Source organism: Puma concolor, chromosome E4 (genome assembly GCF_028749965.1).
Source record: "Puma concolor isolate L17-30 chromosome E4, mPumCon1.1.hap2, whole genome shotgun sequence".
Lineage (NCBI taxonomy): Eukaryota > Metazoa > Chordata > Mammalia > Carnivora > Felidae > Puma > Puma concolor.
The window spans coordinates 30,759,247-30,783,037 of NC_141683.1; the positions used below are offsets into that span (position 1 = coordinate 30,759,247).

Genomic DNA, 23,791 nt, shown 5'->3' on the forward strand with positions numbered 1-23,791 from the left:
TATTCGGAGACAAAATCTGCAGTTTAATGATTTAATGGAGACCTGTGTATTATTTCTTAGCTTCTCTGTTGAATATCAACGTGTCACACATATCTCTGCAATCCCCACGTGGGCTTCCCAGTGGAGCCACCGAGCTTGGAGGAAGGAGTGGTTTTCTGGTTCAGCAACTGCTCTTCGGAAGATGTGAGGGGCCCGCCGCCGATTAGTGAAGCATGGCACCAGAGGCATTGAACGAAATAAATGCCTGGGTGGACCACGTTCTGGGTTTGCACCAGTGGTCACCCCCTGGAAATACGAACTTGACAAATATGAGTGCATAACAATTTACGGTTCAGGTATCGAAAGCTTTAACTGTCCTTGAAATATCATCATTTAAAATTTCCATGAAGGAATCGGTGACTCACGTGGAGAATACTGAGTAGACTTGAAGCATGTCTTCGGTGCTGGGGCTTCCCACGGTGATTAAAGATGGATTTCCTATTGCTTTTCCAAGGTTTGGGAGGGCACTGGGCCCTTCTGGGAACTGAACTTCTGTTCACTTAATGTTTCCTAGTCTCAGAAGCTGATTCTCACCCAAGTGCATGTTCAACCTAGGATGGATGCAAATTTAAGAGAGCTTGACTATATTCTGTTCACCTCCTCCACTTAAAGACAATCTGATTTGGGTTTTAAATGCCTTTTGGGATATATTAGAATATTTTAGGTGATAAACAGGTTAGGAAGAGTTCGCTTCTGGTAGGTTTTTCCTGAGCATTTCAAATATTGAATTTTCAAGTAGAATTATTTGATTGTAATTCGGGGATACCAATACTATTTAATATAGTACCTTTAAAAAAGATTTCTGGGGCGCCTGGGTGGCGCAGTCGGTTAAGCGTCCGACTTCAGCCAGGTCACGATCTCGCGGTCCGTGAGTTCGAGCCCTGTGTCAGGCTCTGGGCTGATGGCTCAGAGCCTGGAGCCTGTTTCCGATTCTGTGTCTCCCTCTCTCTCTGCCCCTCCCCCGTTCATGCTCTGTCTCTCTCTGGCCCAAAAATAAATAAACGTTGAAAAAAAAAATTTTTTTTTAAGATTTCTAAGATAAAAAAAAAGGGAATGTGCTTAATGTATAAGGCATTTTGTGTCAAAAATATAGTTTTACTCTTAAAATAGGTTATTAAAATGTGAGGTACAACCTTCCAGGTATAAAGGAAATAAGTCATCGGTAATGTACAGTATGGTGACAATAATAATGCTGTGTTGCCAAAAAGACATTTATTATGTAAATATATGGGCATCATACATGTACTAATTTCCTATGGCTAGTATAACAAAGTACTACAAAGTTGGTGTTTTAAAAACAATGCATATTTATTCTCTTACAGTGCTGGAGATCACTGTAAGTCTAAATCAGTTTTACTGGTCCCAAACCAAGGTGCTAACAGAGCTCTGCTTTCTCCAAGACTCCAAGGCAGAGTCCATTTCCCTGCCTTTTCCAACTTCTAGAACTGCGTTCCTTGGCTCGTGTCCCCTCCTCCATCTTCAAAACCAGCAGGATAGCAGCCATTCTCTCTGACTTTGCTTCCTTCTTCTCTAGTCACATGGCTTTCTTCTCTTCTGTGTCAAATCTCCCCTTACCTCCCTCTTATAAGAATACTTGTTGGTAACACATTTTGAGCCCACACAGGCAATCCAAGACTGTCTCCCCATCTCAACATCTTTAATTTAGTCACATCTGCAAAGTCCATTTTGCCAGTATACAGTCACATTCACAAGCTCCAAGGATGGGGACCTGGGTGTCTATTTCGGGTGACTATCCAGTATCCAGTACTCTAAAGGCAGTACTGTCTAATTCCACTGAGTAGTACATTTGTGTACTGGGACACACTCAGTAACTACCCTCTCTTTTTTTGTGATAAAATAGGTCTAAAATAAGATTTACCATTACAAAAAAGAGATTTACCATTTTTACCATGTTTAGGTGTGAGTTCAGTGGCATTACGTACATTCACATTGTTATGCAGTCATCACTGCCATCCATCTCCAGAACGTTTCATCATCGCAAACTGAAGCTCTGTACCCATTAAACATTAACTTCTATTCTCTCTTCCCCCCAGCCCCTGACAACCACCATTCTACTTTCTGTCTCTTTAATTTGACTCTTCTAGGAATCTCATATGAGTGAAATCATACGATTTTTTAAATACTTTTATTTTTATTTTTTTATTTGAGAGAGAGAGAGAGTGTGCATGAGCTGGGGGAGGCACAGGGAGAGGACGAGAGAGAATCTTAAGTAGGCTCCATGATCAGTGCAGAGCCCAATGTGGGACTCAGTCTCATGACCCTGGCCTCATGACCTGAGCCGAAATTGACTGTTAGATACTCTACAGACTGAGCCACCATGGTGCCCCTAAATGCTGTTATAGATGCATTTTTAAGTGACTTTTTTTAAACTTGCTGATCTTAATACAAATATTTCAGATTGTTTATTTTGTGGCATACACATGGCTCTCAGGGCAGCATCTAATGTGAAAGTTAGCTACAATTAAAAACAGGCACTAACCTTCTTGGGATAATTGCTGGAAACTTTCAGAGACCTTGACTTCTATCATTCCAATAAAGAAAAGGAATATTAAAATTTCCTTAAAAAAAAAAGGATTGGGGCACCTGGGTGGCTCAATCGCTAAGGTGTCTGGCTTTGGCTCAGGTCATGATCTCACAGTTCCCCACATTGATCTCTCAGAGCCCCACACCCGGCTCTGTGCTGTCAGTGCGGAGCCTGCTTTGGATCCTCTGTACCCCCTTTCTCTCTGCCCCTTCCCCACTCATTCTCCCTCTCTCTCTCTCTCTCTCTCAAATAAACATTTAAAAAAAAAGGATTGATGTGAATGGCAAACATTATTTGTGAAGTATTTCCAGGTTCTTCATACTCTTCTTTTGATTTCTCTGTTAAAAAAATTGGATGGGGATGGAATTGGCCTACAGTACAGGTTAGGAACCGTAGCTCTAGAATAACCCCCTAATAAACACAGTATTCTTCACACAGTAGAAGAATGGAATACAGGTATAAACATACATGTTCACAAAAACCCTGACAACTCTCCTTCTGGTGAGAGTAGTATGGAAAACTATTTGCCTAAACTATTTAAAAAAAAATTTTTTTTTAACATTTATTTATTTTTGAGACAGAGAGAGACAGAACATGAATGGGGGAGGGGCAGAGAGAGAGGGAGACACAGAATCGGAAGCAAGCTCCGAGCCATCAGCCCAGAGCCCGACGTGGGGATCGTGACCTGAGCTGAAGTCGGACGCTCAGCCGACTGAGCCACCCAGGCGCCCCAGCCTAAACTATTTTAAACAGTAAAGTAGACTTGGGGCACCTGGCTGACTCAGTCGGTAAAGCGTGTGACTCTCAACCTGGGCGTTGTGAGTTCAAGCCCCACATTGGGTGTAGAGATTACTTAAAGATCAGATTGTAAAAAAGTAAGATAGACTGAACATGGTCCTCCCCCTGCCTCCCAATACCCACCCTCCCCCTTTTTAAAAAACTCCTTTTAAAAAAATTATTAGTGGTAAGTTATTTGAGATGGAACATCACATTATAGGTTATTTTAAAATAAAAAGTGCATATCTATGTATTAATTGACCAGTTGCTTATTCATTCATTAATTTGTTCATCGCATAGGTATTGAGAACCAAGATTGTGCTAGTTCTGGGGAGGCAGCAGTAAACAAGACAGGCAAGGTTCCTGCCCTCGCGGAGTTTCCATCCTTTACAGGTGGGAGAGATAAATAAACAAGTAGGCAATAATTGAAGGTGTCATTCAGATTGCTTAAGAGGTGGGAAGGAATCAGCATAATACAACAGAGAGGAACCCATGCAGGGGAGAGGGGGGAGGGGCTCCATTTTTTTAGGCACAGCAGGCCTGAAGTAACCAAAGGAATCAGTCATGCTTGCAGGAGAGGGAGCTCCAGCAGTCATGAAGTGGGAGGATGTCAGTGAGTTCAAGGGACAAGGTCAGTCTAGCTGGAGCAGTGAGAGAAGAGGAGAGTTAAGACAAGATCGGCTGCGGTCAGGTCCACGCATTCATCTGTCCGTCTGTCTATACCTATCCACCCGTCCATTTATTTATATACTTTCCCCATCAAAAATCATTTAGGACAGCTTACACAAATACACATCACAGTATGAAACAAATAAACGAAAGAGGGCACAACTAGGAAAATAAAATAAAGCTGGGAGATTAGCATGCAAAATGCGTGTGTCATGACACCCACACACTTGTGAGAAGTAGTTTGCAAATCTAGCTCGGAGCTTCCTAGCAGTCAGAGAGAGAAAAGTGATCACTTAAGTGATTCGTGGTGTGCATGGGATAAAAGCAAACTATTTCCTTAGAAGAAAAATACTTTAGGGGCGCCTGGGTGGCTCAGTTGGTTAAGCGTCCGGCATCAGCTCAGGTCATGATTTCACAGTCCGTGAGTTCAAGCCCCGCGTCGGGCTCTGTGCTGACAGCACAGAGCCTGGAGCCTGCTTCGGATTCTGTGTCTCCCTCTCTCTCTGCCCCTCCCCTGCTCATGCTCTGCCTCTCTCTGTCTCAAAAATAAAATAAAAACATTAAAAAAAAAAAAAAAAGAAGAAAAATACTTTAATCTGTCTTGAGAGCAGAGAAAAACCTCATGGTGTCTGTGATGATTTTGTGCTGTGTCATCTTGGCTAAGCTGGACCTTGGATTCCCAGAGTCCCCTTCCCTATGTGGCTCTGGGGAGAACTGGCTGAAAGAAAGTGGTGCATGTTACAAGGTGAAAATGAACCAACAGCTTTTATGCTCAGTAGGTTGGCAGAGCTGGACGCAGTGAGGGGCAGCGGGAGCTGCCAGCAGGTTCCAGCTCATCCTGTCCTCCCCTCCACATCTAGCTCTTATGTCCTCTGGCCGGCTGTGAAGACAAGAGCAGGCCCAGGCCCACCACAGGTGCAGCGGCAGTGGTCTTCTGGGATTCTCCACCGATTCCCCTTTTACACCTGACTCTAGCCCCTAGAAGTGTCTGGCTTTCTAGAGTGCCCCGTGAGCCCCGACTGTTCACCGATGCCAGTGCATCAGGAAGGCTGGTTAGTGACACTTCCTCAATCTTTCACTGCTCACCCCAGCTGTGTAATGCTTATGTCCTATAAGAAATCCCTCCATCAATAACACTCATTGTGGTTCTGCTTCCTGCTCAAACCCTGCCTGAGGCAGATACTGCTCAGGGGATGTTGTGTGGCCCATTTGGAAGTACTCCCCGTAAATATCCCCACAGTAAACATGATCGCTGGGAGTTTCTTTCAGAGAGTGGAGGACATGAGCAAACCTGGATTGGATGTTAGGCTCGAAGAGCCCTAAGGTGAAGGAGAGGATTGATGTCACTGGCCTGCCAGTCTATCCCATAGTCCCCTGGAACTGCCATGTTCAGTTCAGAACCCGCTAGCCACATGGGGTCATTCAGTGCTTAAAAAATAGCTGTTGTGGGGAGTCTGGTGGCTCAGTTGGTTAAGCCTCCGACTTTGGCTCAAGTCACCATCTCCCGGTTTGTGAGTTCAAGTCTCCCTTTGGGCTCTGTGCTGACAGCTCAGAGCCTGGAGCCCTCTCTGCTCCTCTCCCCCCCCCCCCCCTCTCTCTCTCACACACACACACACACACAAATAAATAAACATTAAAAAGAAAATAAAAAATTTAAAGTAGCTGTTGTGACTAGAATACTGAATTTTTAAGTTTTAATTAATTAAAATTAAAGTTAAAATTAAAATCTGGTAACTTGAATGTGTTATTGGAAAACTTGCAAGTATGGTTCAGAACAACTTGAGTATGTGAATCTACATTTTCAACTCTAAATTTTATGAAACCTGAATACATATTCATTATTTCTGCTGAACGTTTATAGTTCAAAATCAAACTAGGCTGTGAGTGTAAAACACACAATAGATTTTTCAAGGCCTAGCACAAAAAAAATCGTAAAATACTTCTTGAAAAAAATTTTAATAGAAATCCCATGCTGGAGTACTATTTTGGATTAAATAAAATACATTGGTAAAATTTCATCTGTTTCTTCTTAACCTTTTTTTAAATGTGGCTATAAGAAAACTTAAAATGATGTATGCGGATTATATATTTCTGTTGGACAGTGCTGCTCTAGAACTCAAGGCACCCCCATGACTGAGATGACTTATCTGTTATTTGTACATCGATTTGTTAGGGAAAGGGACTGAATTACTCCCTGAATGTGGCTGGAATTCATCTGACATTTTAAATTTTTTTTTTTTCAATGTTTATTTATTTTTGGGACAGGGAGAGACAGAGCATGAACGGGGGAGGGGCAGAGAGAGAGGGAGACACAGAATCGGAAACAGGCTCCAGGCTCTGAGCCATCAGCCCAGAGCCCGACGCGGGGCTCGAACTCACGGACCGCGAGATCGTGACCTGGCTGAAGTCGGACGCCCAACCGACTGCGCCACCCAGGCGCCCCTCATCTGACATTTTAAAGAGGCCCGGTAACTCTGATTCTCCTGGGCCATCCAGTTTAAATCAGACATTGTCTTTACACTGTGAGGAATTTAAAAAAAAATTTTTTTTAACATTTATTCATTTTGAGAGAACGACAGAGTGCGAGCAGGGTTAGGGTCAGAGAGAGAGGGAGACACGGAATCCGAAGCAGGCTCCAGGATCTGAGCTTTCAGCACAGAGCCTGACGCAAGGCTTGAACTCATGAACTACAAGATCATTCAACCTGAGCCGAAGTCAGACACGTAACTGACTCAGCCACCGAGGGTCCCCTACGCTATGAGGAATTTTTTTGCTGAATCCATGACACGAATGAGAGACAAAAATATAAGCTAAGAAATATATTTCACAATGGAGGCAAAGATGGTTATCAGTCGGTCTCACTGTTTCCTAGGAGAAATTTTGTTGGGAGAATTTAGATCTCCATCTTCATTGCTATTTAGGACAGTTTGTGTTTCGGGCAGTTTTGTAGTGGGGCCTGAGATTGATCAGGCCTCTAGGGAGTCTCAAAATTCTGGGTGTAAAAAGCCTTTCTTTGTTGAAAAGACAAAGAGGCTCAGGACATTTTTATAAATGCTGACATTAAGTAACCACAAATTATATGCAAGTAGAATTCCTCCGGGCATGCAATATTGACTAGAGTTAAAACAGCTTTGGTAATATCACTACCTTAATTGGTACTTGCGAGGGTCAAACTGAGGTACTTATGAATAAGAACACAGCTGGGGTGAACTTCTAAAACTTTCTGCAGTAATCAACAAAAATTCTTGTTTTGTCCCATCTGGCACAGAGCCCTACATGGGGTGGGAACTGGAGGGATAAGGGGTGAGGGGTGACTGGCCAGGGGTAGGCTCTACTCTCTGCTTGAGTTTTTAATACTGTCACTGGCAAATCAGTCATGAATGGGAAAAGCTCTGTTCTTATGGTCTAAGTGGAAGCACAATAAATATAAGCCAGAGGGAAAATTTAGAGGAAAGGAAATTATCACACTTAGGAGTAGGCTAGGTGTTCCCTGACATCACTAATCATCCATTTGGCCTCCTTATTCTTTTCATGAAAAGAAACTGTGAATAAGAGCGAACTAGGACTTGACCATCAGACTGAGGGAAGAGCCACTTATGATGAATGGTAGCTCTCTGCGGAAAGTGCTTTATGTTACAATTTTAAACTTACTTCGCTGAGGATTTCTAGCACACAACATACGTTTTATCCGTGTGCTTCAGCCTTTTTTGCTCCTCAATTCACCTGGCCCTTTGGGGGTAACAGAGGTCACTCTGGGAAATAGATTATTGACTCGTACTAAAATATTACTACCAGAAATGCGCAGACTGGGTCGGTTCCAGTGAGATAAAATTGGTGTGAATCCTCGTCACTAGGAAGAGTTTTCACAAACACAAAATTTAAACCATGTTAATGGGTTCCCCCATCGCTAACAAACAAATGCATTCAGCAAAGCAATTGTTTTCTTCGATCCACCATACTTCTTTGCAAGCTATGACCTTTCTTTCTTCTGGATAATAGGTAAGTCTACCAACAAAGGCACTGTGTATCCTTCAGGAGTCAGAGGCCTGGAAAGGCTGGCCGGGGCATTGGCTTTTAGCTGTAGACAATGCAAAGTTTTGGCAGAGGAAGAAGAACTGGGAACTGATTCTGTGGCCCCATGTCCTGACGCTTAGCTCCTTCCGCGTGGGGTAGTTTTCAACTGTGCACATACCTTTGTAGCCTCACTCAGGAACAGTGGGTCTGCGAACATCTCCTGGTCTCCAAAATGAAGTGTGTGCAACTCTGGGCATACAAGAGGAAAATGTGGGTTTCCTTTCTATTTTTATCTCATCCCTTTTTATCTATTTTTTTTTCATATGTCTTATACCATACCTAACATAGTAGTAAAGATTTACAAGCCCTTCTCCATGCTTATGATGTCCTAAAAGCTCTGAAATCCAGAAGTTATTTTGTAATTCATTTGGTGACTCAGCCTGAACCGACCTGAATTGATATGTGGCTATTTATAGCTTTTATTTAGCACAATGAGTGTGAGTCATCTGAAAAATCAGGCATTCTCTGCTGAAGTCTTGATGTGCTCTCTTGTGGGGTGTGCCCTAGACCCTCCATCGGGAGCATTGCATAACGTATGGTGTGTGTACTTTGTTACCTTGCCAAGATCGCAACAGTTCAGAGTCACAGTTGGTTCTGAGGATTTTGGGTGAGGATTTGGGACCCATAGTTGTGCATAATCTATAGGTGAATAAATATACTTAAGTTGAGGGTTTAGGCTCAAAAGTTTTTTCTACTTGTGATCAAAGGATCTTAGGGTCCACCGCACCAGGCCATAGTCACTCTGACATTGACCTCGTCAGGATGTGGGCCTCCTAACTCCTGGGGCAAGTCAGGACAGGTTCCACATGTGGAGATTTTTTACTGAACTCTCTTGATTGCCACCTTAGGTTAAAGACAGGTAGGGAGAAGGACAGATGTGAGGTGCAAACCAAAGACAAAAAGAGTGAAAGGTTCTATGTACCTTTGTGAGAAAAGTGTCATGGCCTGGAACCTGATTAGACATTTCTTAGGTTGGGCAACTCATGGTGCAATTCTAGAAATTAATATTTATTTTTTAGCCATGTAAAATGTTTTTTTTTTGATAATAAAAATTTTTTAAATCATGTTTTAGGGTGCCTGGCTGGCTCCGTCGGTAGAGTATGTGACTGTTGATCTCAGGGTCCTGAGTTCGAGCCAAGTTGAGGATAGAGCTTACTTAAAGAAATTTTTTTAAAATTCTTTTTCCTTAAATTTTCTTAATGTTTATTTATTTTTGAGAGAGAGAGAGAGGGAGGGAGAGAGGGGAAGGGCCAGAGAGAGGGAGACACAGAATCTGAAGCAGGCTCCAGGCTCCGAGCTGTCAGCACAGAACCTGATGCGGGGCTCGAACTCAAGAACCGTGAGATCATGACCTGAGCCGAAGTCGGAGGCTTAATGGACTGAGCCACCCAGGCACCCCTAAAGAAATTTTTTTTTTTTTTATGGGGCACCTGGGTGGCTCAGTCGGTTAAGTGTTGGCTCTTGGTTTCAGCTCAGGTCCCGATCTCATGGTTAGTGAGTTTGAGCTCCGCGTGGCTTAGGATTCCCTCTCTTTCTTTCTGTCTCTCCCCTGCTTGCATTCTCTCTCTCTCTCTCTCTCTCTCCCTCTCTCTCACAAAATAAATAAACTTAAAACAAATTTTTTAATAAATAAAAATGTTTTAAATAATGGTTTTTGACAATTAATGGAGTTATTCATATATTGGATATGAGAAAGATGGAGACAGAAATGTAGGTCTGAAAATTATGAATTAAGGAAAGACTTCCAGTTTTTTAACTGACGTGATGTAATGATAAGATCACAATAACGAGAAGAATCAAATGATTGGAAACAGTGTGAGCAAGTGGTGCAGCATCTCCCAAACATTCTAGATTAGCTTCCCTCAGCTTTTTCATGAGTCATCACAATATTTCTTTTAGACTCAGCACCCCCAAAATTAACTTGGCACAATTCAGAAGAGTTTTGCCAGGAAACTTTTGCCTTTGCCATTATACCAAAGGTGCAAAGGTATAGCGTCGTCTCTGCTACGAGTCTTGGACGCCTGTCTGGGTATTTACTCCATCGTAGCAGAACGGCAAGTGCAGCGTTTGCTCCTCGAGTTTTTCGGTCGCCTCTAGGGACACCAAGTGTCACTCTGACTCCAGTAAGTAATGCCAGTGGCACAGGTAGATGGATCTGACGGGCGCGAGGACTAACAACGTCTCGGCCGCCTTTCTCCAATGAAGGCTATACATCAGTGCTCAGAATCTGCCGGAGCCGAAGAGGGTGACAGGGGAATAACATCCCTTTCTCTTCCATCGACAGGGGTAATAACTCCTCACTCCCTAGGGACAGATTGTAAAAGCCAATAGCCAGGAGCTGTGAAGCAGGGAGGGTGGAAGAATTGAAAATTAAAGAGGGAGTGGAAATTTTGCGTAAGGCTTTAGCGAGATGGAATAAACCATCAAACGTCAGTCTTTTAATTGCCTCGCTGTTGACACGGGGGGTTGTGAATGTTTGTTTGGGTTGCTTAATTATTTTAAGGTGATGATTAAACTCATGTCCGTTACATAAATGTGGGTTTATGCTTTATGTATATATTTTACTAGTGAGGGTTATAATATGCTGATACTTTTTAATATCTGGGTATTTTGAAGTCATTGTGGAAAGCCCGTGATAATATATTTTTAAAAGTCTATTGACGATATATTTTAAAATATCTCTATGAAGAAGGATGCCCAGTGCATTAGTGCTCAAAATGTTTAATCTGATGTCTTTATTTCCACCTGCATACCTGGGTATTTATTGCAGCGGAACATGAGGGTATTCAGTTTATGGGTATCACATACAATATTTTTCAACAGTTAAGAATTTCTGTTTTCGAGTAGCCTTCAAAATGACTTCAATGCCGTGTGGGCATAGTCTTCTAAAGGCAACCAGTGATAAACAGATAGCTCGTAAGGTCTGTAGTTTTGACGAGAGCTTCACATTCACAGCCCCACACAAATAAATGAGTTTTGGGGGGCCCAAATGTTGCTCTGAATGAAATGTAGCACAAGAAAAGATGTAACTTTTTAGAAAATTATGCCACCTGGAAACAGATGCCTTTGAATGCCCCCTGCTTTAGAGGAAACTCCCTTATTTAGTTTTTAAACTAGGACTGGTGTTTAGTTAAATCTCCTGCGGACTCAGTTCACTGAAGGTGACAGAAGTACTCACTCGAGCTCAATGAGAACTAGACGCGACAGTAAATTTTTCAGGCAGCGACAGGAGATCTTGTTATAGGAGTCAGAACGGGGGTCAGGGCAGAGCCTGTTGATGATTGAGGAAAAGAGAAGTAAATTCATTCTGCTTCAGGCACTTTGTCAAGTGCCAGTAGCTTACCATTGAGAACTAGTCACCCGTTCTAGTCTTATGGCCCTAGAGGTCACTCATTTGATATAAATCATAGCACCGCATAGGCGCACCAACCTATTGCCACTGGGGATGGAATAAAACAGAGGAACGCTGCTTTCGGAATGAAAATGACTGTGAATATCCCACCACATGTTGCTGTTTAATGCAATATGTGGTTAGATATTGATCTGCCGGATCAAGTCATTAAAATGTGCAGTTTTTGTTTATTGGAATGAAGCAATTAAATGGTTCAGTTATGCCAGACCTTACCTTTTCTGATGAAAACTATTGATTTCTTGCCACAGCTTTATAAGCGACAATGTTTTTGATTACTCTTGACAAACCTCCTTGGAGTGTTAATTAAAATTGTACCAGATGAGCAGGTGTGGGAGATCATTAGATCGCCCGGATCACACATCTACACTTCATATTCTGCAGCCTTGCATAATGAATAGGGCACAAGAGGGGAAAAACAATATCTTCATCAGCAGAATTAGCATCTTCACTTTTTAAAAAACTAGGTGACATTCCATGTTATCGTACAGATGCTTTGGAATTATTGGCTCCCTCCTACCACTACATTTGATCAAAATTTGCTTTTTATGTTTTGCTTTAATTTTTTCAGTATCTAATGAGTTGCTGTTTTTGTTTCCGAGGTAGCAAATACTTACACACATATTTATACAGAAAATCGAGGAATCAAATAAGGCTTTTCCACTGCTTATGCAGATGAAGTCATGAATATTAATATGATTCTATTTAACACTTTAAAAATCCCCTCAGTAAGATATCTTCAGCATGATTTTAAGAAATATTTTACTATTTGTTTTGGGGACCTGTATGAAATATGATTATTTAGGATAGGCTCTCTTGAAGACTACATTTTATTAATTTATAATCGTGATTTCTCTTGAAGCTATTATAAGATTGTTACATTTTAAAAATTAAAAATACTCAGTGATGATTTATAAAACAGAGGCAAATGATATGCATGTGTTTTAGAAACGAATGATCTTCACATTAAAGCTATTTGTTACGAAGCTTGATTTAATTATTATTTCATCAATTCTAGGCATTGACGTGGAGTTTTTCATTTTTGTTATAATGCACAGAATTTAAGTCATTGAAATTAGACTTAAAATACTCTGTGATCTGGTGTCTATATATAGCAAGGCAGCTTGTATGTCTCAGATTCATAGGCCCTGAAAAGAACTTTAAGAGGTCATCTAATCCAATCCCCTGCTGCCAAAGTAGCTGTTTAAAAATGCACTATTTTTCATTAGTCTGGAATTTTAAAAAGGATTAATGAATTTGTAAATGTATTATTTAAAATGTTCTGATCATGTATATCTAACTGGAGCTAACTGTTAGAATTTGAAATGATGTGGGTTTTTTTTTTTCCTTTTCAATCTCAACTTCTATTAGTAGAATGTTTCAGGGTTTACAAAGTGCTTTGCTGTTTATATTTTTTTCATTTGATCAACAATGAAGTCTTATATCTCAGGAAAATGTTTTATATTTTTTTCCCATAAACCTTTGGCTCAGTTGGCTCAACTAATATAATAATATTTATATGCTCTAATTATTGGAAGCTAGGTTGGTATTTTACAGCCTCTGTTATGGATAGATTCTGGGAAGAATAAATAAACCCTAAGAATTCTGGGAAGAATAATAAACCCTAAGCTATTCCTTGTATTTTATAGATGGAGGGAAATATGAAGTTCAGATAAGAGCTTCAATATAGTTTGTTAATACTAAAAATTAATCCGCTATTTCTAACAAGTCCCACAAATAGTAACTGTATTCTACCAAGCATTTAAGCAAAATATTGTAAATAATAAGCATAGAATAACTTTGAAGACTCTTGGAATTCTAATATTAGAACATATATCTGTTTATCTGCATGATAAACCACCCCCAAACTTAGTGGTCTGAAACAAAGAAATTATTTATTTTGTCCACAGATTTTCAACTTGGGTGGAGTTGGTTCAGCATTTGGGGCAACTGGCCAGAGAGTTAGAGGATCTGCTTTCAAGATGGCTTGCTCAGATGGTTTGTGAGTTGGTACTAGCTGTCATCTAGGAACTCAACTGGGACTCCATGGGCTTCTCCACGTGGGCTTCCCCATAGCCTGTTTAGATTACCTTCCAGCATGGTAGCTGGGTTCCAGGAGCAAGTGTCCTGACAGAATAAGGCAGAAGTACATTGCATTTAACAATTCTGGCCTTAGAAATCACATAGCATCACTTCTGCCGTGCTCTTGGTCATGACCAGTCATGAAGGTCTGATTAGGTTCCAGCAGTTTGCTTTGGTTCCCTTGAAGGGAGCATCAGGGTCTGAGTGTCAAAAGGGCTTGTGGAATGAGAGATACAGTCGGTCATCTTTGGATGATACAATTTGCCACAGAAATCACTGGCTCAGTCTCTTTGTATAACATATATTGTTTTGAATGTGATTTAATTTGAGAGATAGAAGTGAATGGAAAATCAAATAAGATTCTGATAATTCATCTGTAGTTATTCTTTTGAAAAAAATGTTTTTAATTTATTTTATTTTAGAGAGAGGAAGTGCACACAAGTGGGGAAGGGGCAGAGAGAGGGAGAGAGAGACTTTTAAGCAGGCTACATGCTCGGCACAGAGCCTGACACGGAGCTCAATCCCATCACCCTGGAATCATGACGTGAGCTGAAATCAAGGGTCTGATGCTCAACTAACTAAGCCACCCAGGAGCCCCTGTAGTCATTCTTTAAATATGCTTAAAGTTGCGTTTTATTTCAGAAGGATATAAAGAAAGATCGTTTTTACTGAGATAATGAGCACGAAAGCACTTTGAAATCTATAAACCTGTAACATAAGACACAATGGGAAATAAAAACCATGGATTAAAAAATAATAATAACAAATAATAATTATTTAGTCAATATCTGACTCACCATTCTTTGAAAATCAGTTAAGTTCTGATGAAAAGGGGCCTCCTTGTTTCAGAAAATTCTGCCTATTTGGTCGGTTGTTGCTGCTGTTGGATATTGTTTCAGTAGAAACAGTGTCATTTGTTGTGGTAATCATGTTCGATGTTTGCTGAAAGCTGAGGTTGTTGTGTTGTGGAATTATGTATATGGGAACCTTTAAGTCTTTCCTGCATTCAGTGACTACTTGAAGATTTTTTCTCAGAGTTACTTTCACTATACACAATTATGCAAGTATACACTTCATTTAATGGAAGTAAGACACTTCTCTGGGATCTTTTCTTTTGAACTATGGAATAGGGTTCCTTTGTTTAATTGGTAATCATGAAAAGAATTAGGAGCTGGAGGCAATTTTTAGAAGCTATTGGAAGGTTTATCTTGCTCTTGGTGCATAATTAATCCATAAGTGGAACTTAGAATGTTTGGTATAAATTGTTCAATAGAACATAGCGATGTCTGTCCAAAAAAGAACATATTTAGCCATTTATTAATGTATTTTTAATAACACTGTTGTGGGTTCTTATTTGCAAATATAACAACCTCACGTAATCAACTTTTCAGAATATTTTTAAAATTTTTCCAGTGTTTATTTATTTTTGAGAGACAGACAGAGTATAAGTGGGGGAGGGGCAGAGAGAGAGAGAGAGAGAGAGAGAGAGAGAGACAGAATCCGAAGCAGGCTCCTGTGAGTTGGTACCAGCTCTTCAGCAAAGAGCCTGACTCAGGGCTCGAACTCAGGAACCCAAGATCAAGACCTGAGCTGAAGTCAGACGCTTAACCGACTGAGCCACCCAGGTGCCCCAGAATAGGTATTTTAATGATAATTTTCCAACCACCATGTGTTGAAACGCATTACATTGTGGTAAGTAACTTTGCATGCATTTTGTCCTTTAATTGTCCTGTAATGATGTATTGTATCCCCATTTTACAGATTAGTCTATCTTGTGCCCAGCACCTCTTCTTTTCCTGCAGGCTTTTCCCTACCTATATCACACCACCCAAGATAAAGAAGGAAAGTGCAACCTCTGTGGCACTTGCTAGAACCACGTGTTATCTAGATCGTGTGTCCAGGGTTATATAAATCATATACATTTCACTTATGCATAAAGTTTCTGCCCCTCATTTCTACTGTTCCTCGAGATTTGGCAGTACTCCAACATGAGAGGGCATCGTTACGTTTCCAACACGAACAATCAGAGATCAAGTCATTACAGATACATTATCTAGTTTCTATGTCATCTGCAGTGAAGTGAAATTCCACTCATTAAACCAGTTTCAAACGGACGCAGTAAAAACAACAACAAAGACGAAACAGAATTTTTATCACTAGCACCCCCAGCTCCATTGCCCCGGCACCCTCTGGTTTCACCCAGGCGGCGGTGACAGCCGTGGGAGCTCTGGGCTCCAGAAGTGCAAATTTAGCATCTCACAGATGTTCCAATAAAGCCAAACTGGCTGGTAAGTGAGCCACGGCAGATTTCTAAGCCCTTTCTTTGCTCTGCAGGGCACCAACTGTGCTTGTGTAAATTTTATATGTAGTCATGTTGACTTGTTTAGCTCTCTCTTTTCATAGTGGTGTTTCTCACTCCAGACTATTTCACCTTCCTGCAACATCAGGATGGGCGGGAGGAGGCCGCTTCGTCTGAGAAGGTAATACACGGACCGCACAGTTGCATATCACACAGTGGTTTGTGCAGGTGGAGGAGAATATGCTTTTAAGCGGTAATCTCCCCTTTTCAGAACACCAGCCGCTCTGTGTTTATTGGGGAGCTTTTCTTTGGTGGTGTTTTAATGGCTTGTTTGTCAGACATATTGCATATTAAACAAGCAAAGCCTGCATTCTCTTAGGATCGCGGTGCTCTTTATTCTCTCCTCCATATTGAAAATCATTCCTGTCAGCCTGTGGTCTCCAAGCTGCCTGGAAGAACTTTGGCATAGTTTTCCTAACCTTTCAAACAGTAAAAGCAAAACTCTCCTTTGATAAAAAAAGCCGGAGGACTTTGGCATGGAGCCATTAAGGATGCAGGCGACCCGGCTGCGATCTGACAGAATATTCCACAAAACACTCAAAAGTTCTCTTTCAGGTCCCCAGAGTGGGCCGAGGCACTTTGCTTGTACTTAACATATATCAACTGTCACCCGGCGGCAGTCAGTGTTGAACCGAACACAATGGAACATCCAGATGGTCTAAACAAAGCGAACAAATGTTCACCGCTATTAAAAGCTGTTTACATCAACTTCCAGGATTTCATGGAGTGAAGTTTATATTGTGTCACTGCAGAGGTGCTCGGCTCTGTCCTCAGCGAAGACCAGCCTTTTATAAACGCCTGTTGCTTGTGCCGTCTGCATCTAGTGGAAAGTGAAGCCGGAGAGTATGATAGGAAATTGAATATTGTCAAATTAGTCATGCAATTTCAGACATTTTCAGTGACTTGCCCCCACTTCTGTTTTATTAATCTGTTGCAGCCTCGGCCCCAGACCCAATAAACACAAAGCAGACCCTCTTCTCTGGTGGGTGTGTGTCATGGGTGGACGGACGGGTGCCTGCTATCTGCCTCTGCAGACAGGGCCTCTGAGCCTTGTTGGCTCCTCAGTGGGGATGTTTACGCAGTGAATGGTTTTGTTTTCTTCCTCTGAGATGCTGTGATATCAGGTCCTGTCTTATTGGGGATTAATATACATGAGTGATAAACCTACGTTTTTCTGTCTTCTTCCTGTGACCTCTTTATGGCATCCCCTTTACAAATTCCAGACACACTGCGCACGTTGTTAACGATTTGTTGTGTTGCCGTTAATAACAGTACTAATGTGAAGCACATCCAGTTTATTTCTTGTGAAAGAAGAATCTAGAAAAAGTGTCCCCGCATTTAGGTTTGGTAATCACTACCAATTTCTGTCATAGCATGCCTAAAAAAATGAGCAAATGCTAAAAAAAACAGTTTATTAATTTGCCTTAAAACTCAAAGCATAGCAACAACAGAAAAGACCTTCACGAGGGGAAGCTCCATGATTAATTTACATCATTAGTTTTATAGAAGTAGATCATTTTTACCACAATTTTATATCATGTTTGGGTTCAACTTTATACATTTAGAAAATAATTAAACATCATTTGTTGTGTCATCTCTAAATTACCATGCGTTAAGTGTTCTGATGTATTTTCAAAGATGGGTGAGCTCATAAATGATTAAACTCAAGTGTTTAAGAAAATATGACTTGTTGGCCTATTTCCTTCAGAAATGAAGAGCAAGATGGGTCTCCAACGATGTCATATGCCATGACACAGAACAGAATTTTACTGATGGCCTGTAACATCCTCAAAGAAGGGTTGATATGGGGCCATTATAAACACAAGAAAGATGGGTTCATCCCTGTTGTACGGCAACACTTTCATCTTCACAATTGTCCTAGTAAATCGGATCATTTCAATAAATTCGATAAGGAACAGGTTTTGATCTCTTATATTTTTACAGGGTTGTAGACCTCCTTTACACTACCCCGTGAAACTCAAAGTTTTTGTTCCCATGTCTAAGTGGAAACAAAATACTGCCCATAAAAAAGTTAATGTGGGGCGCCTGGGTGGCTCAGTCAGTTGAGCGTCGGACATCGGCTCAGGTCATGATCTTGCAGTCTGTGAGTTCGAGCCCCCTGTCGGGCTCTGTGCTGACAGCTCAGAGCCTGGAGCCTGCTTTGGATTCTGTGTCTCCCTCTCTCTCTGCCCCTCCCCCGCTCATGCTCTGTCTCTCTCTCTCTCTCTCTCTCTCTCTCTCTCTTTCTCTGTCAAAAATAAATAAACATAAAAAAAAACTTTTTAAAAAAGTTAATGTGGAGCAGTATATTTCACATACACGATGACGCAAATACACAAGACACATGAAGGCCCTCCCTAGAGAGCTTGAAGAGTTTGAAACTTCTCAGGGATAACAGTTTCGTTAAATGCTATGTCAAGAAGGCAGCATGAAAACAATGAAAAACGTCATCTGGGCCTCTATAATTTGGATTATGAAGATAATTTTCTTGGCTCTGGGTATGTAATGGTATTTCTCGTAGACGTCTGGGAGGGACTGGATAGGATTTTGAAAAATATGGATCCTACAGACGTGAAAATTAAATAACAAAACAGGCGCTTCAGCTTCGTCAAGGGTCAAGCGCTATGCCCACGTTCAACAGGCCATTCCAGGCCTGCCTGTCCGCGCAAAGGCAAGTGGCTTCGTTTCCTGTTTATGCCTGTGCAGAGTTCCACATCCGGGAGCTCGCCTCCAGCGGCAGGTTTTTCCGCACACCCCAGGAGATCTTTTCCTTAAAATGGCTCATTATTTATCATTTAAGTAAGCCATTGGAATTCTGTTAATTCCTGTTTTACTTAGCACATGCCAAATGCTATCATTATCCAGGAGAAGGTAATGTTAACTTATAACTGTTACCAGAGTACTAATTAAGTGACCTTTGCAAAACAAACCTGGTCAGGGAGTCTATGGAACAGAGAAGAGGGATGCCAAGTTTATTACCTTCCAGGCCTTTGGGTATAAAGCCTGAGGTTAACAACACCTAGAACCTGCCTAGTTATTTGAAGAAGTTCTAGCACTTCATCTTTACTAAATTGGTAAAAATTTGGAGATCTCTTTAGCTGCAGCCAAATACTGAATTAGCTGAAGCTTAGCTCATATCATCCTCCTTGTTTTTGCTTCCTTCTACCTCCTACATATCCAGATTCTTTACCATCCCGCCCCCACCCCCTTCTCTTATCAGCACTTCTAGTGTTTGGATAAACTAGTTCACACTCTGGTATAAACAACAGTTTGCTTAATCGTAGTCCTTTCCTAAGGCTATTTGTATTTTAAAATAAGATAAAATTCTAAGCTAAAGAATACTATGGAATTTTAGGTTTCAGGTAACTTGGTGAGAGAGATCTTTCTGGAGGCACCCAGAAACTTCCCAGTGCCCCTATAATCATATCAATTAAAACATTGTTTCTCCAAAGCCAGATCTATATTGTATTCGCTTGTATTTATTAGATAGTGTGGTATACTTTTTTAAAAAATTCAAATTTACATACAAAGTTTAGACTTACGTACTAAGAAGTCTATTTTTTTCCTCCATAAATCTGGTGACCTTATTTCCTAATTCTGTCGCAACAAAAAGGACATCTTATTTTCATTTTCTTCTTATTCCTACTAAAATATACTATCCTTTCCAACATTTTTGAATGTCATAAAACCTTTTTTATGAATGTTGTATTGTTTTAAATTTTATTGACTTTTGAAAAAGTCCTTGTTATTAAACAAAAACCTTAAATGCCATCGAGTTTCCAATTTTCCCCTGTTCATTTATGCCTATCAGCAAGCCATAGGTATCCTGAACATCTTTTATTTGGGGAATAAAAGTGATAGCTCTCACTGAAAAGCTGACAAAAATGAACATTCTGGTTGAAGATTGTCACTTATTATCGCTTATTGTTGCTTATTTTGATTTTGTAACATTTGCAATATTTATTTGTAGCTTCTGCCTTAATTATTACACTAAGAGGAATAATTTTGCGTTATAGTAATGGATGGAGAAATCTTTCAACACATTGCACTCTGATTTATAAAAGAGCACAAGATTAAAGTTGGGAAGATTGGATTAATCTGACACTAGGTTTCCCTATAACATACCTGATATATGATGTGATAACAGTAAACATGTAATAAAAAGTCAAGGGAGTATATCCAGATGTAATTTCAAAAAAAAAAAAAATACCAAAGACTTCGTGACTTTGTAAAGAATTAAAAATACAACACTTACTTATTTGATTTGGATGAAAACATCCAAATCTAAATACAAGATTCTATAGGATTGGGAAGCTTTTAGTTGTAATATTATCGTACTTTATCGTTGATTTTACTGGGCCTTGGGAACATAGTAATCAAAATCTTAAGATCTGGAAGGGGTCTTCTAGTTCTGACATTGTATGATTTGGTTACTTTCTCAAATTTCTTTCATCTTATCTTTACAAATACATCGTCTTTTTTCATGTGTCCTTATTGTACCAAGGTTTCCTCACTATCTGCAGCTTGGAACTTTTTATATTTAGAATACTGAACAATACTGCCTACCTATGCTCCTCTTTTTTTTTTTTTTTTTTTTTGTCTTAACAAAAATTTTCATGAATTATTTTAGTTCTGTGTTATATGGCTAATTGATTAAAAGGCAGTAAAAATTCAGTCTCTAAGCAAGTACTTCACAATCAGCCATATTTATAAACATAGCTTCATAAAAATAGGGCATGATATTCTGTTGGCCATAGAATGACTAAACACTTAAATCCTTGGAGAATCATGTTCATGTTGTGTGACGCATCAGCACACATGTTTGATCTATCACTGGAAGAACATCCCATTTAAGACTTTTCCCCATGGTAATCAAGGTTAAAGTCAGAGAAAAATTATATTCCCTTCAGTGGGTACATCAAGATGAGCTGAATAGTTTTAGAAGACTAGCCTACTGGATCAATTCTTTTCTATGATAATATCATTTTAACTAAATTTGACTTTCCTGATTCACTGCCAAGATGTTTGTTGACTCTTTTCTTGAGAAAATCTTGACTTCTAATAACTTTTGCATGGAGCCAGGAGTCTACTATTTCTTTTATCATACATTCCCTTTTTTCAAATGCTTGTGATGAAGATTGTTATAAGATTTAGTTGGTTCAGTACTCACAGTTTCAACAGACTTTTAGTAAATTACTAATGCGTTAGAAGCCGTAACATAATTTTAGTATTCAGAGGTCAATTCTTAAGGATGGTCAATTCTCCTATTCTTGCTGATAACATTGGGCACTCTTTGTCCTTGAACAGCTACAAATATAATAAATTCATTCAGTCTACAAATGTTCATTAGACCTACAAAGTGCTATTCACTAAGGACGTGGTGGAGTAAGTCACACTGTAGGAAACTTAGTGTTTAATAGGGGAGGCAACAAACATTCACATTATAGTGTGAAAAGCAAGATGAGCAAGGAAGGGCTGGTTTTTAATATCTGGAAAAGTCGGGGAGAAAGTGAAACTTGGCTGAGTCGTAGGGTATGAATAGGAGTTAGTCATCTGAATGTGCACAATATGGAATGAAAGCTGTGGAGGCAACAGCTTATAAAATGCTATAAAGATAAGAGGACAATTTAAGGAACTAACCACAGTGCATATGGGAGAGGAGGGAGAAAGGGGTTCAGTCAGCATGGCAGGGGTTGGACTGCGAAGGCTGTTGAGGCAAAATGCCTAGTTTCTAAAGGGTTTTAGGTGGTCATGTGACAAGATTAGAAAGGGGCAGTTTGACAGTTAAGGACTACACTATGTGGGTTTTAATCCTTTCCTCATCCCTTTGAATGCCTCAGTTTTCCTGTCCGGGAGTAACTCTGACTCAAAAGGTTGTCATAAGGATTAAATGAATTAATACATGTAAAGTGCTTTAATAGTTCCTAGCACACATGCTCAATAAATGTTCAGTATTTGTTATTGTGATAACTCTGGATTGGATGGTAACAATCTAGGGCAGGGAAATTAACCACTCTTTGGTGTTAGTCCAGGGAATAAAGGACAAAAGTATGAATTAAGACAGTGACAACAGGGAGGGAAGAGGTATACATTATGGAGATCTGGAAGGTACAAGCAACAGGATATGGTGACCCACTGGCCAAAGTAGGAATAGGGCAAAAATCTACTGGAAGAGAAGGGTGGGGACAAGGATGGCCTCAGGATTCTGGATAGGTTGTTTGGATTGACAGTGGTGTTAGTCAACTGAGATAGAGAATATAGGAGGAGGAGCCGGTGTTTGCGAGAAGACTGTGAGTTCAATTTATCTTTGAAATGTTGGTGGTATAGCATGAAGTATCTAGAAATATGAGTCTAAACTTAGGAAGAAGTTTCTTGTTAAAGATATCAGTTTAAGCTTATCAGCTTATAGGTAGTAATTGAAGCCACATGCATCAATTGAAATACTTTGGGCTGCAAGTAACTCAGAAATCCAACTCAAAGTGACTCAAAAATCAAAGGAGATTTATTAACTTGGAAAAATGGAAAAGCCCAGAGGAAGGGTGGTGATCAGGCTCATATGGTGACAGGCTCCAGTCTTATTTCTCTGGCATACTCCAAACTCTGCCTGCTTCCTCATAGTCTTCTCCCCTGACTCATGGCCCATGGCTCCATCAGCTCCAGGCCTCATTCATGGGCACATCCAACGATGTCCAAAAAAAAAAAGACAGAACATACTGGAAGTGTCTCTCTTAAAAGGAGAAGGCACAGAAGCCTTCCCCAGAACTCTGCAGTCCATTCACTTGAAGAGTTTGGGCCCACGCATGGAGCTTGGGGTGGAGCTGTCGCTCTAGAAGCACAGGAGGGAGGGATGGGTACTTGAATGAGAACTGGCATTCTGTTAGAAAACGAACATGACAGGGGCACCTGGGTGGCTCAGTCGATTAAGTGTCCGACTTCAGCTCAGGTCACGATCTCACAGTCTGTGAGTTTGAGCCCCGCGTCGGGCTCTGTGCTGACAGCTCAGAGCCTGGAGCCTGCTTTGGATTCTGTGTCTCCCTCTCTCTCTGCCCTTCTCCCGCTCATGCTCTGTCTCTCCGTTGCTCTGTCTCTCTGTCTCTCTCAAAAATAAACATTATAAAAAAAAAAAGAAAGAAAACGAACTTGACAGTCAACAAGGCTCACTATGCTATAGAAATAGATGAGCTTCCTCAAAGAGACTAAGAAGGGCTAGGACAAAATCCTGGGGAATAGCTAGACTTCAGGAGTGTTTAGAGAAAGAAGAATCTTGGATTATTTTGAAATGCATCTTAACTTCCGTTTGGCTCTGGTTAAACTGAGCAGAATTGTCTTACATGTGACAGAGTAGGTGGAAAAAATTAATCTAGGAAGTAGATCATTGAGAAAAAAGGAATATCACTGTGTACAGAGAATCATGATAACTGGCAGGAAGTCTTTTTAGGTCATGTGCTGATAATAATTAGCATTTACCAAAAAAAAAAAAAGTGATAATTAGCATTTACTGAGCTCTTACTCTATGCTGGATTCCATGTCAAGTTCTCATGTAGTCTTTCCAGTGACCTCTGGGAGTCACGTACTCTGATGAGTATCACCATTTACAGGTAAGGAGGCTAAGCTCACTGAGATTAAGTATGTAGCAAGGCTTCATACTCAGTAAGTGGCAGAGGGGGACTTGAACCTAAGTCTGTATGCCATTAATACATGTTCCTAAGCACCACTCCTGAGGTAGGAACGGGCCCGTTACTTAGTATCTCTTGCATCTTATTAACTCTGAATTCTTCAGAGATTTTGCCTTCAGCCAACTTTAGATCATTTAGTTTGATGACTACCTGTTGGTGGA

At 40.5% G+C, this 23,791-nt stretch overlaps 1 protein-coding gene across 17 annotated transcripts in view; it reads left to right on the plus strand.

Annotated features, from left to right (window-relative positions):
- LOC147572552 (uncharacterized) overlaps window positions 1-23,791 on the plus strand; it is an 81,986-nt gene that overhangs the window by 40,594 nt on the left and 17,601 nt on the right. For 2 of the 17 annotated variants that reach the window (XR_015246131.1, XR_015246128.1), the window contains exon 5: window positions 13,424-13,515. The exons of 11 other annotated variants lie outside the window; for them this stretch is intronic. The gene's annotated coding sequence lies outside the window, so the exon portion shown is untranslated. Of the gene's footprint in view, window positions 1-60; window positions 1,065-13,423; window positions 13,516-15,998; window positions 19,726-23,791 lie in introns of those variants that run through there. 4 more of the 17 variants (XR_015246132.1, XR_015246134.1, XR_015246136.1 and 1 more) reach the window with 3 other exon arrangements.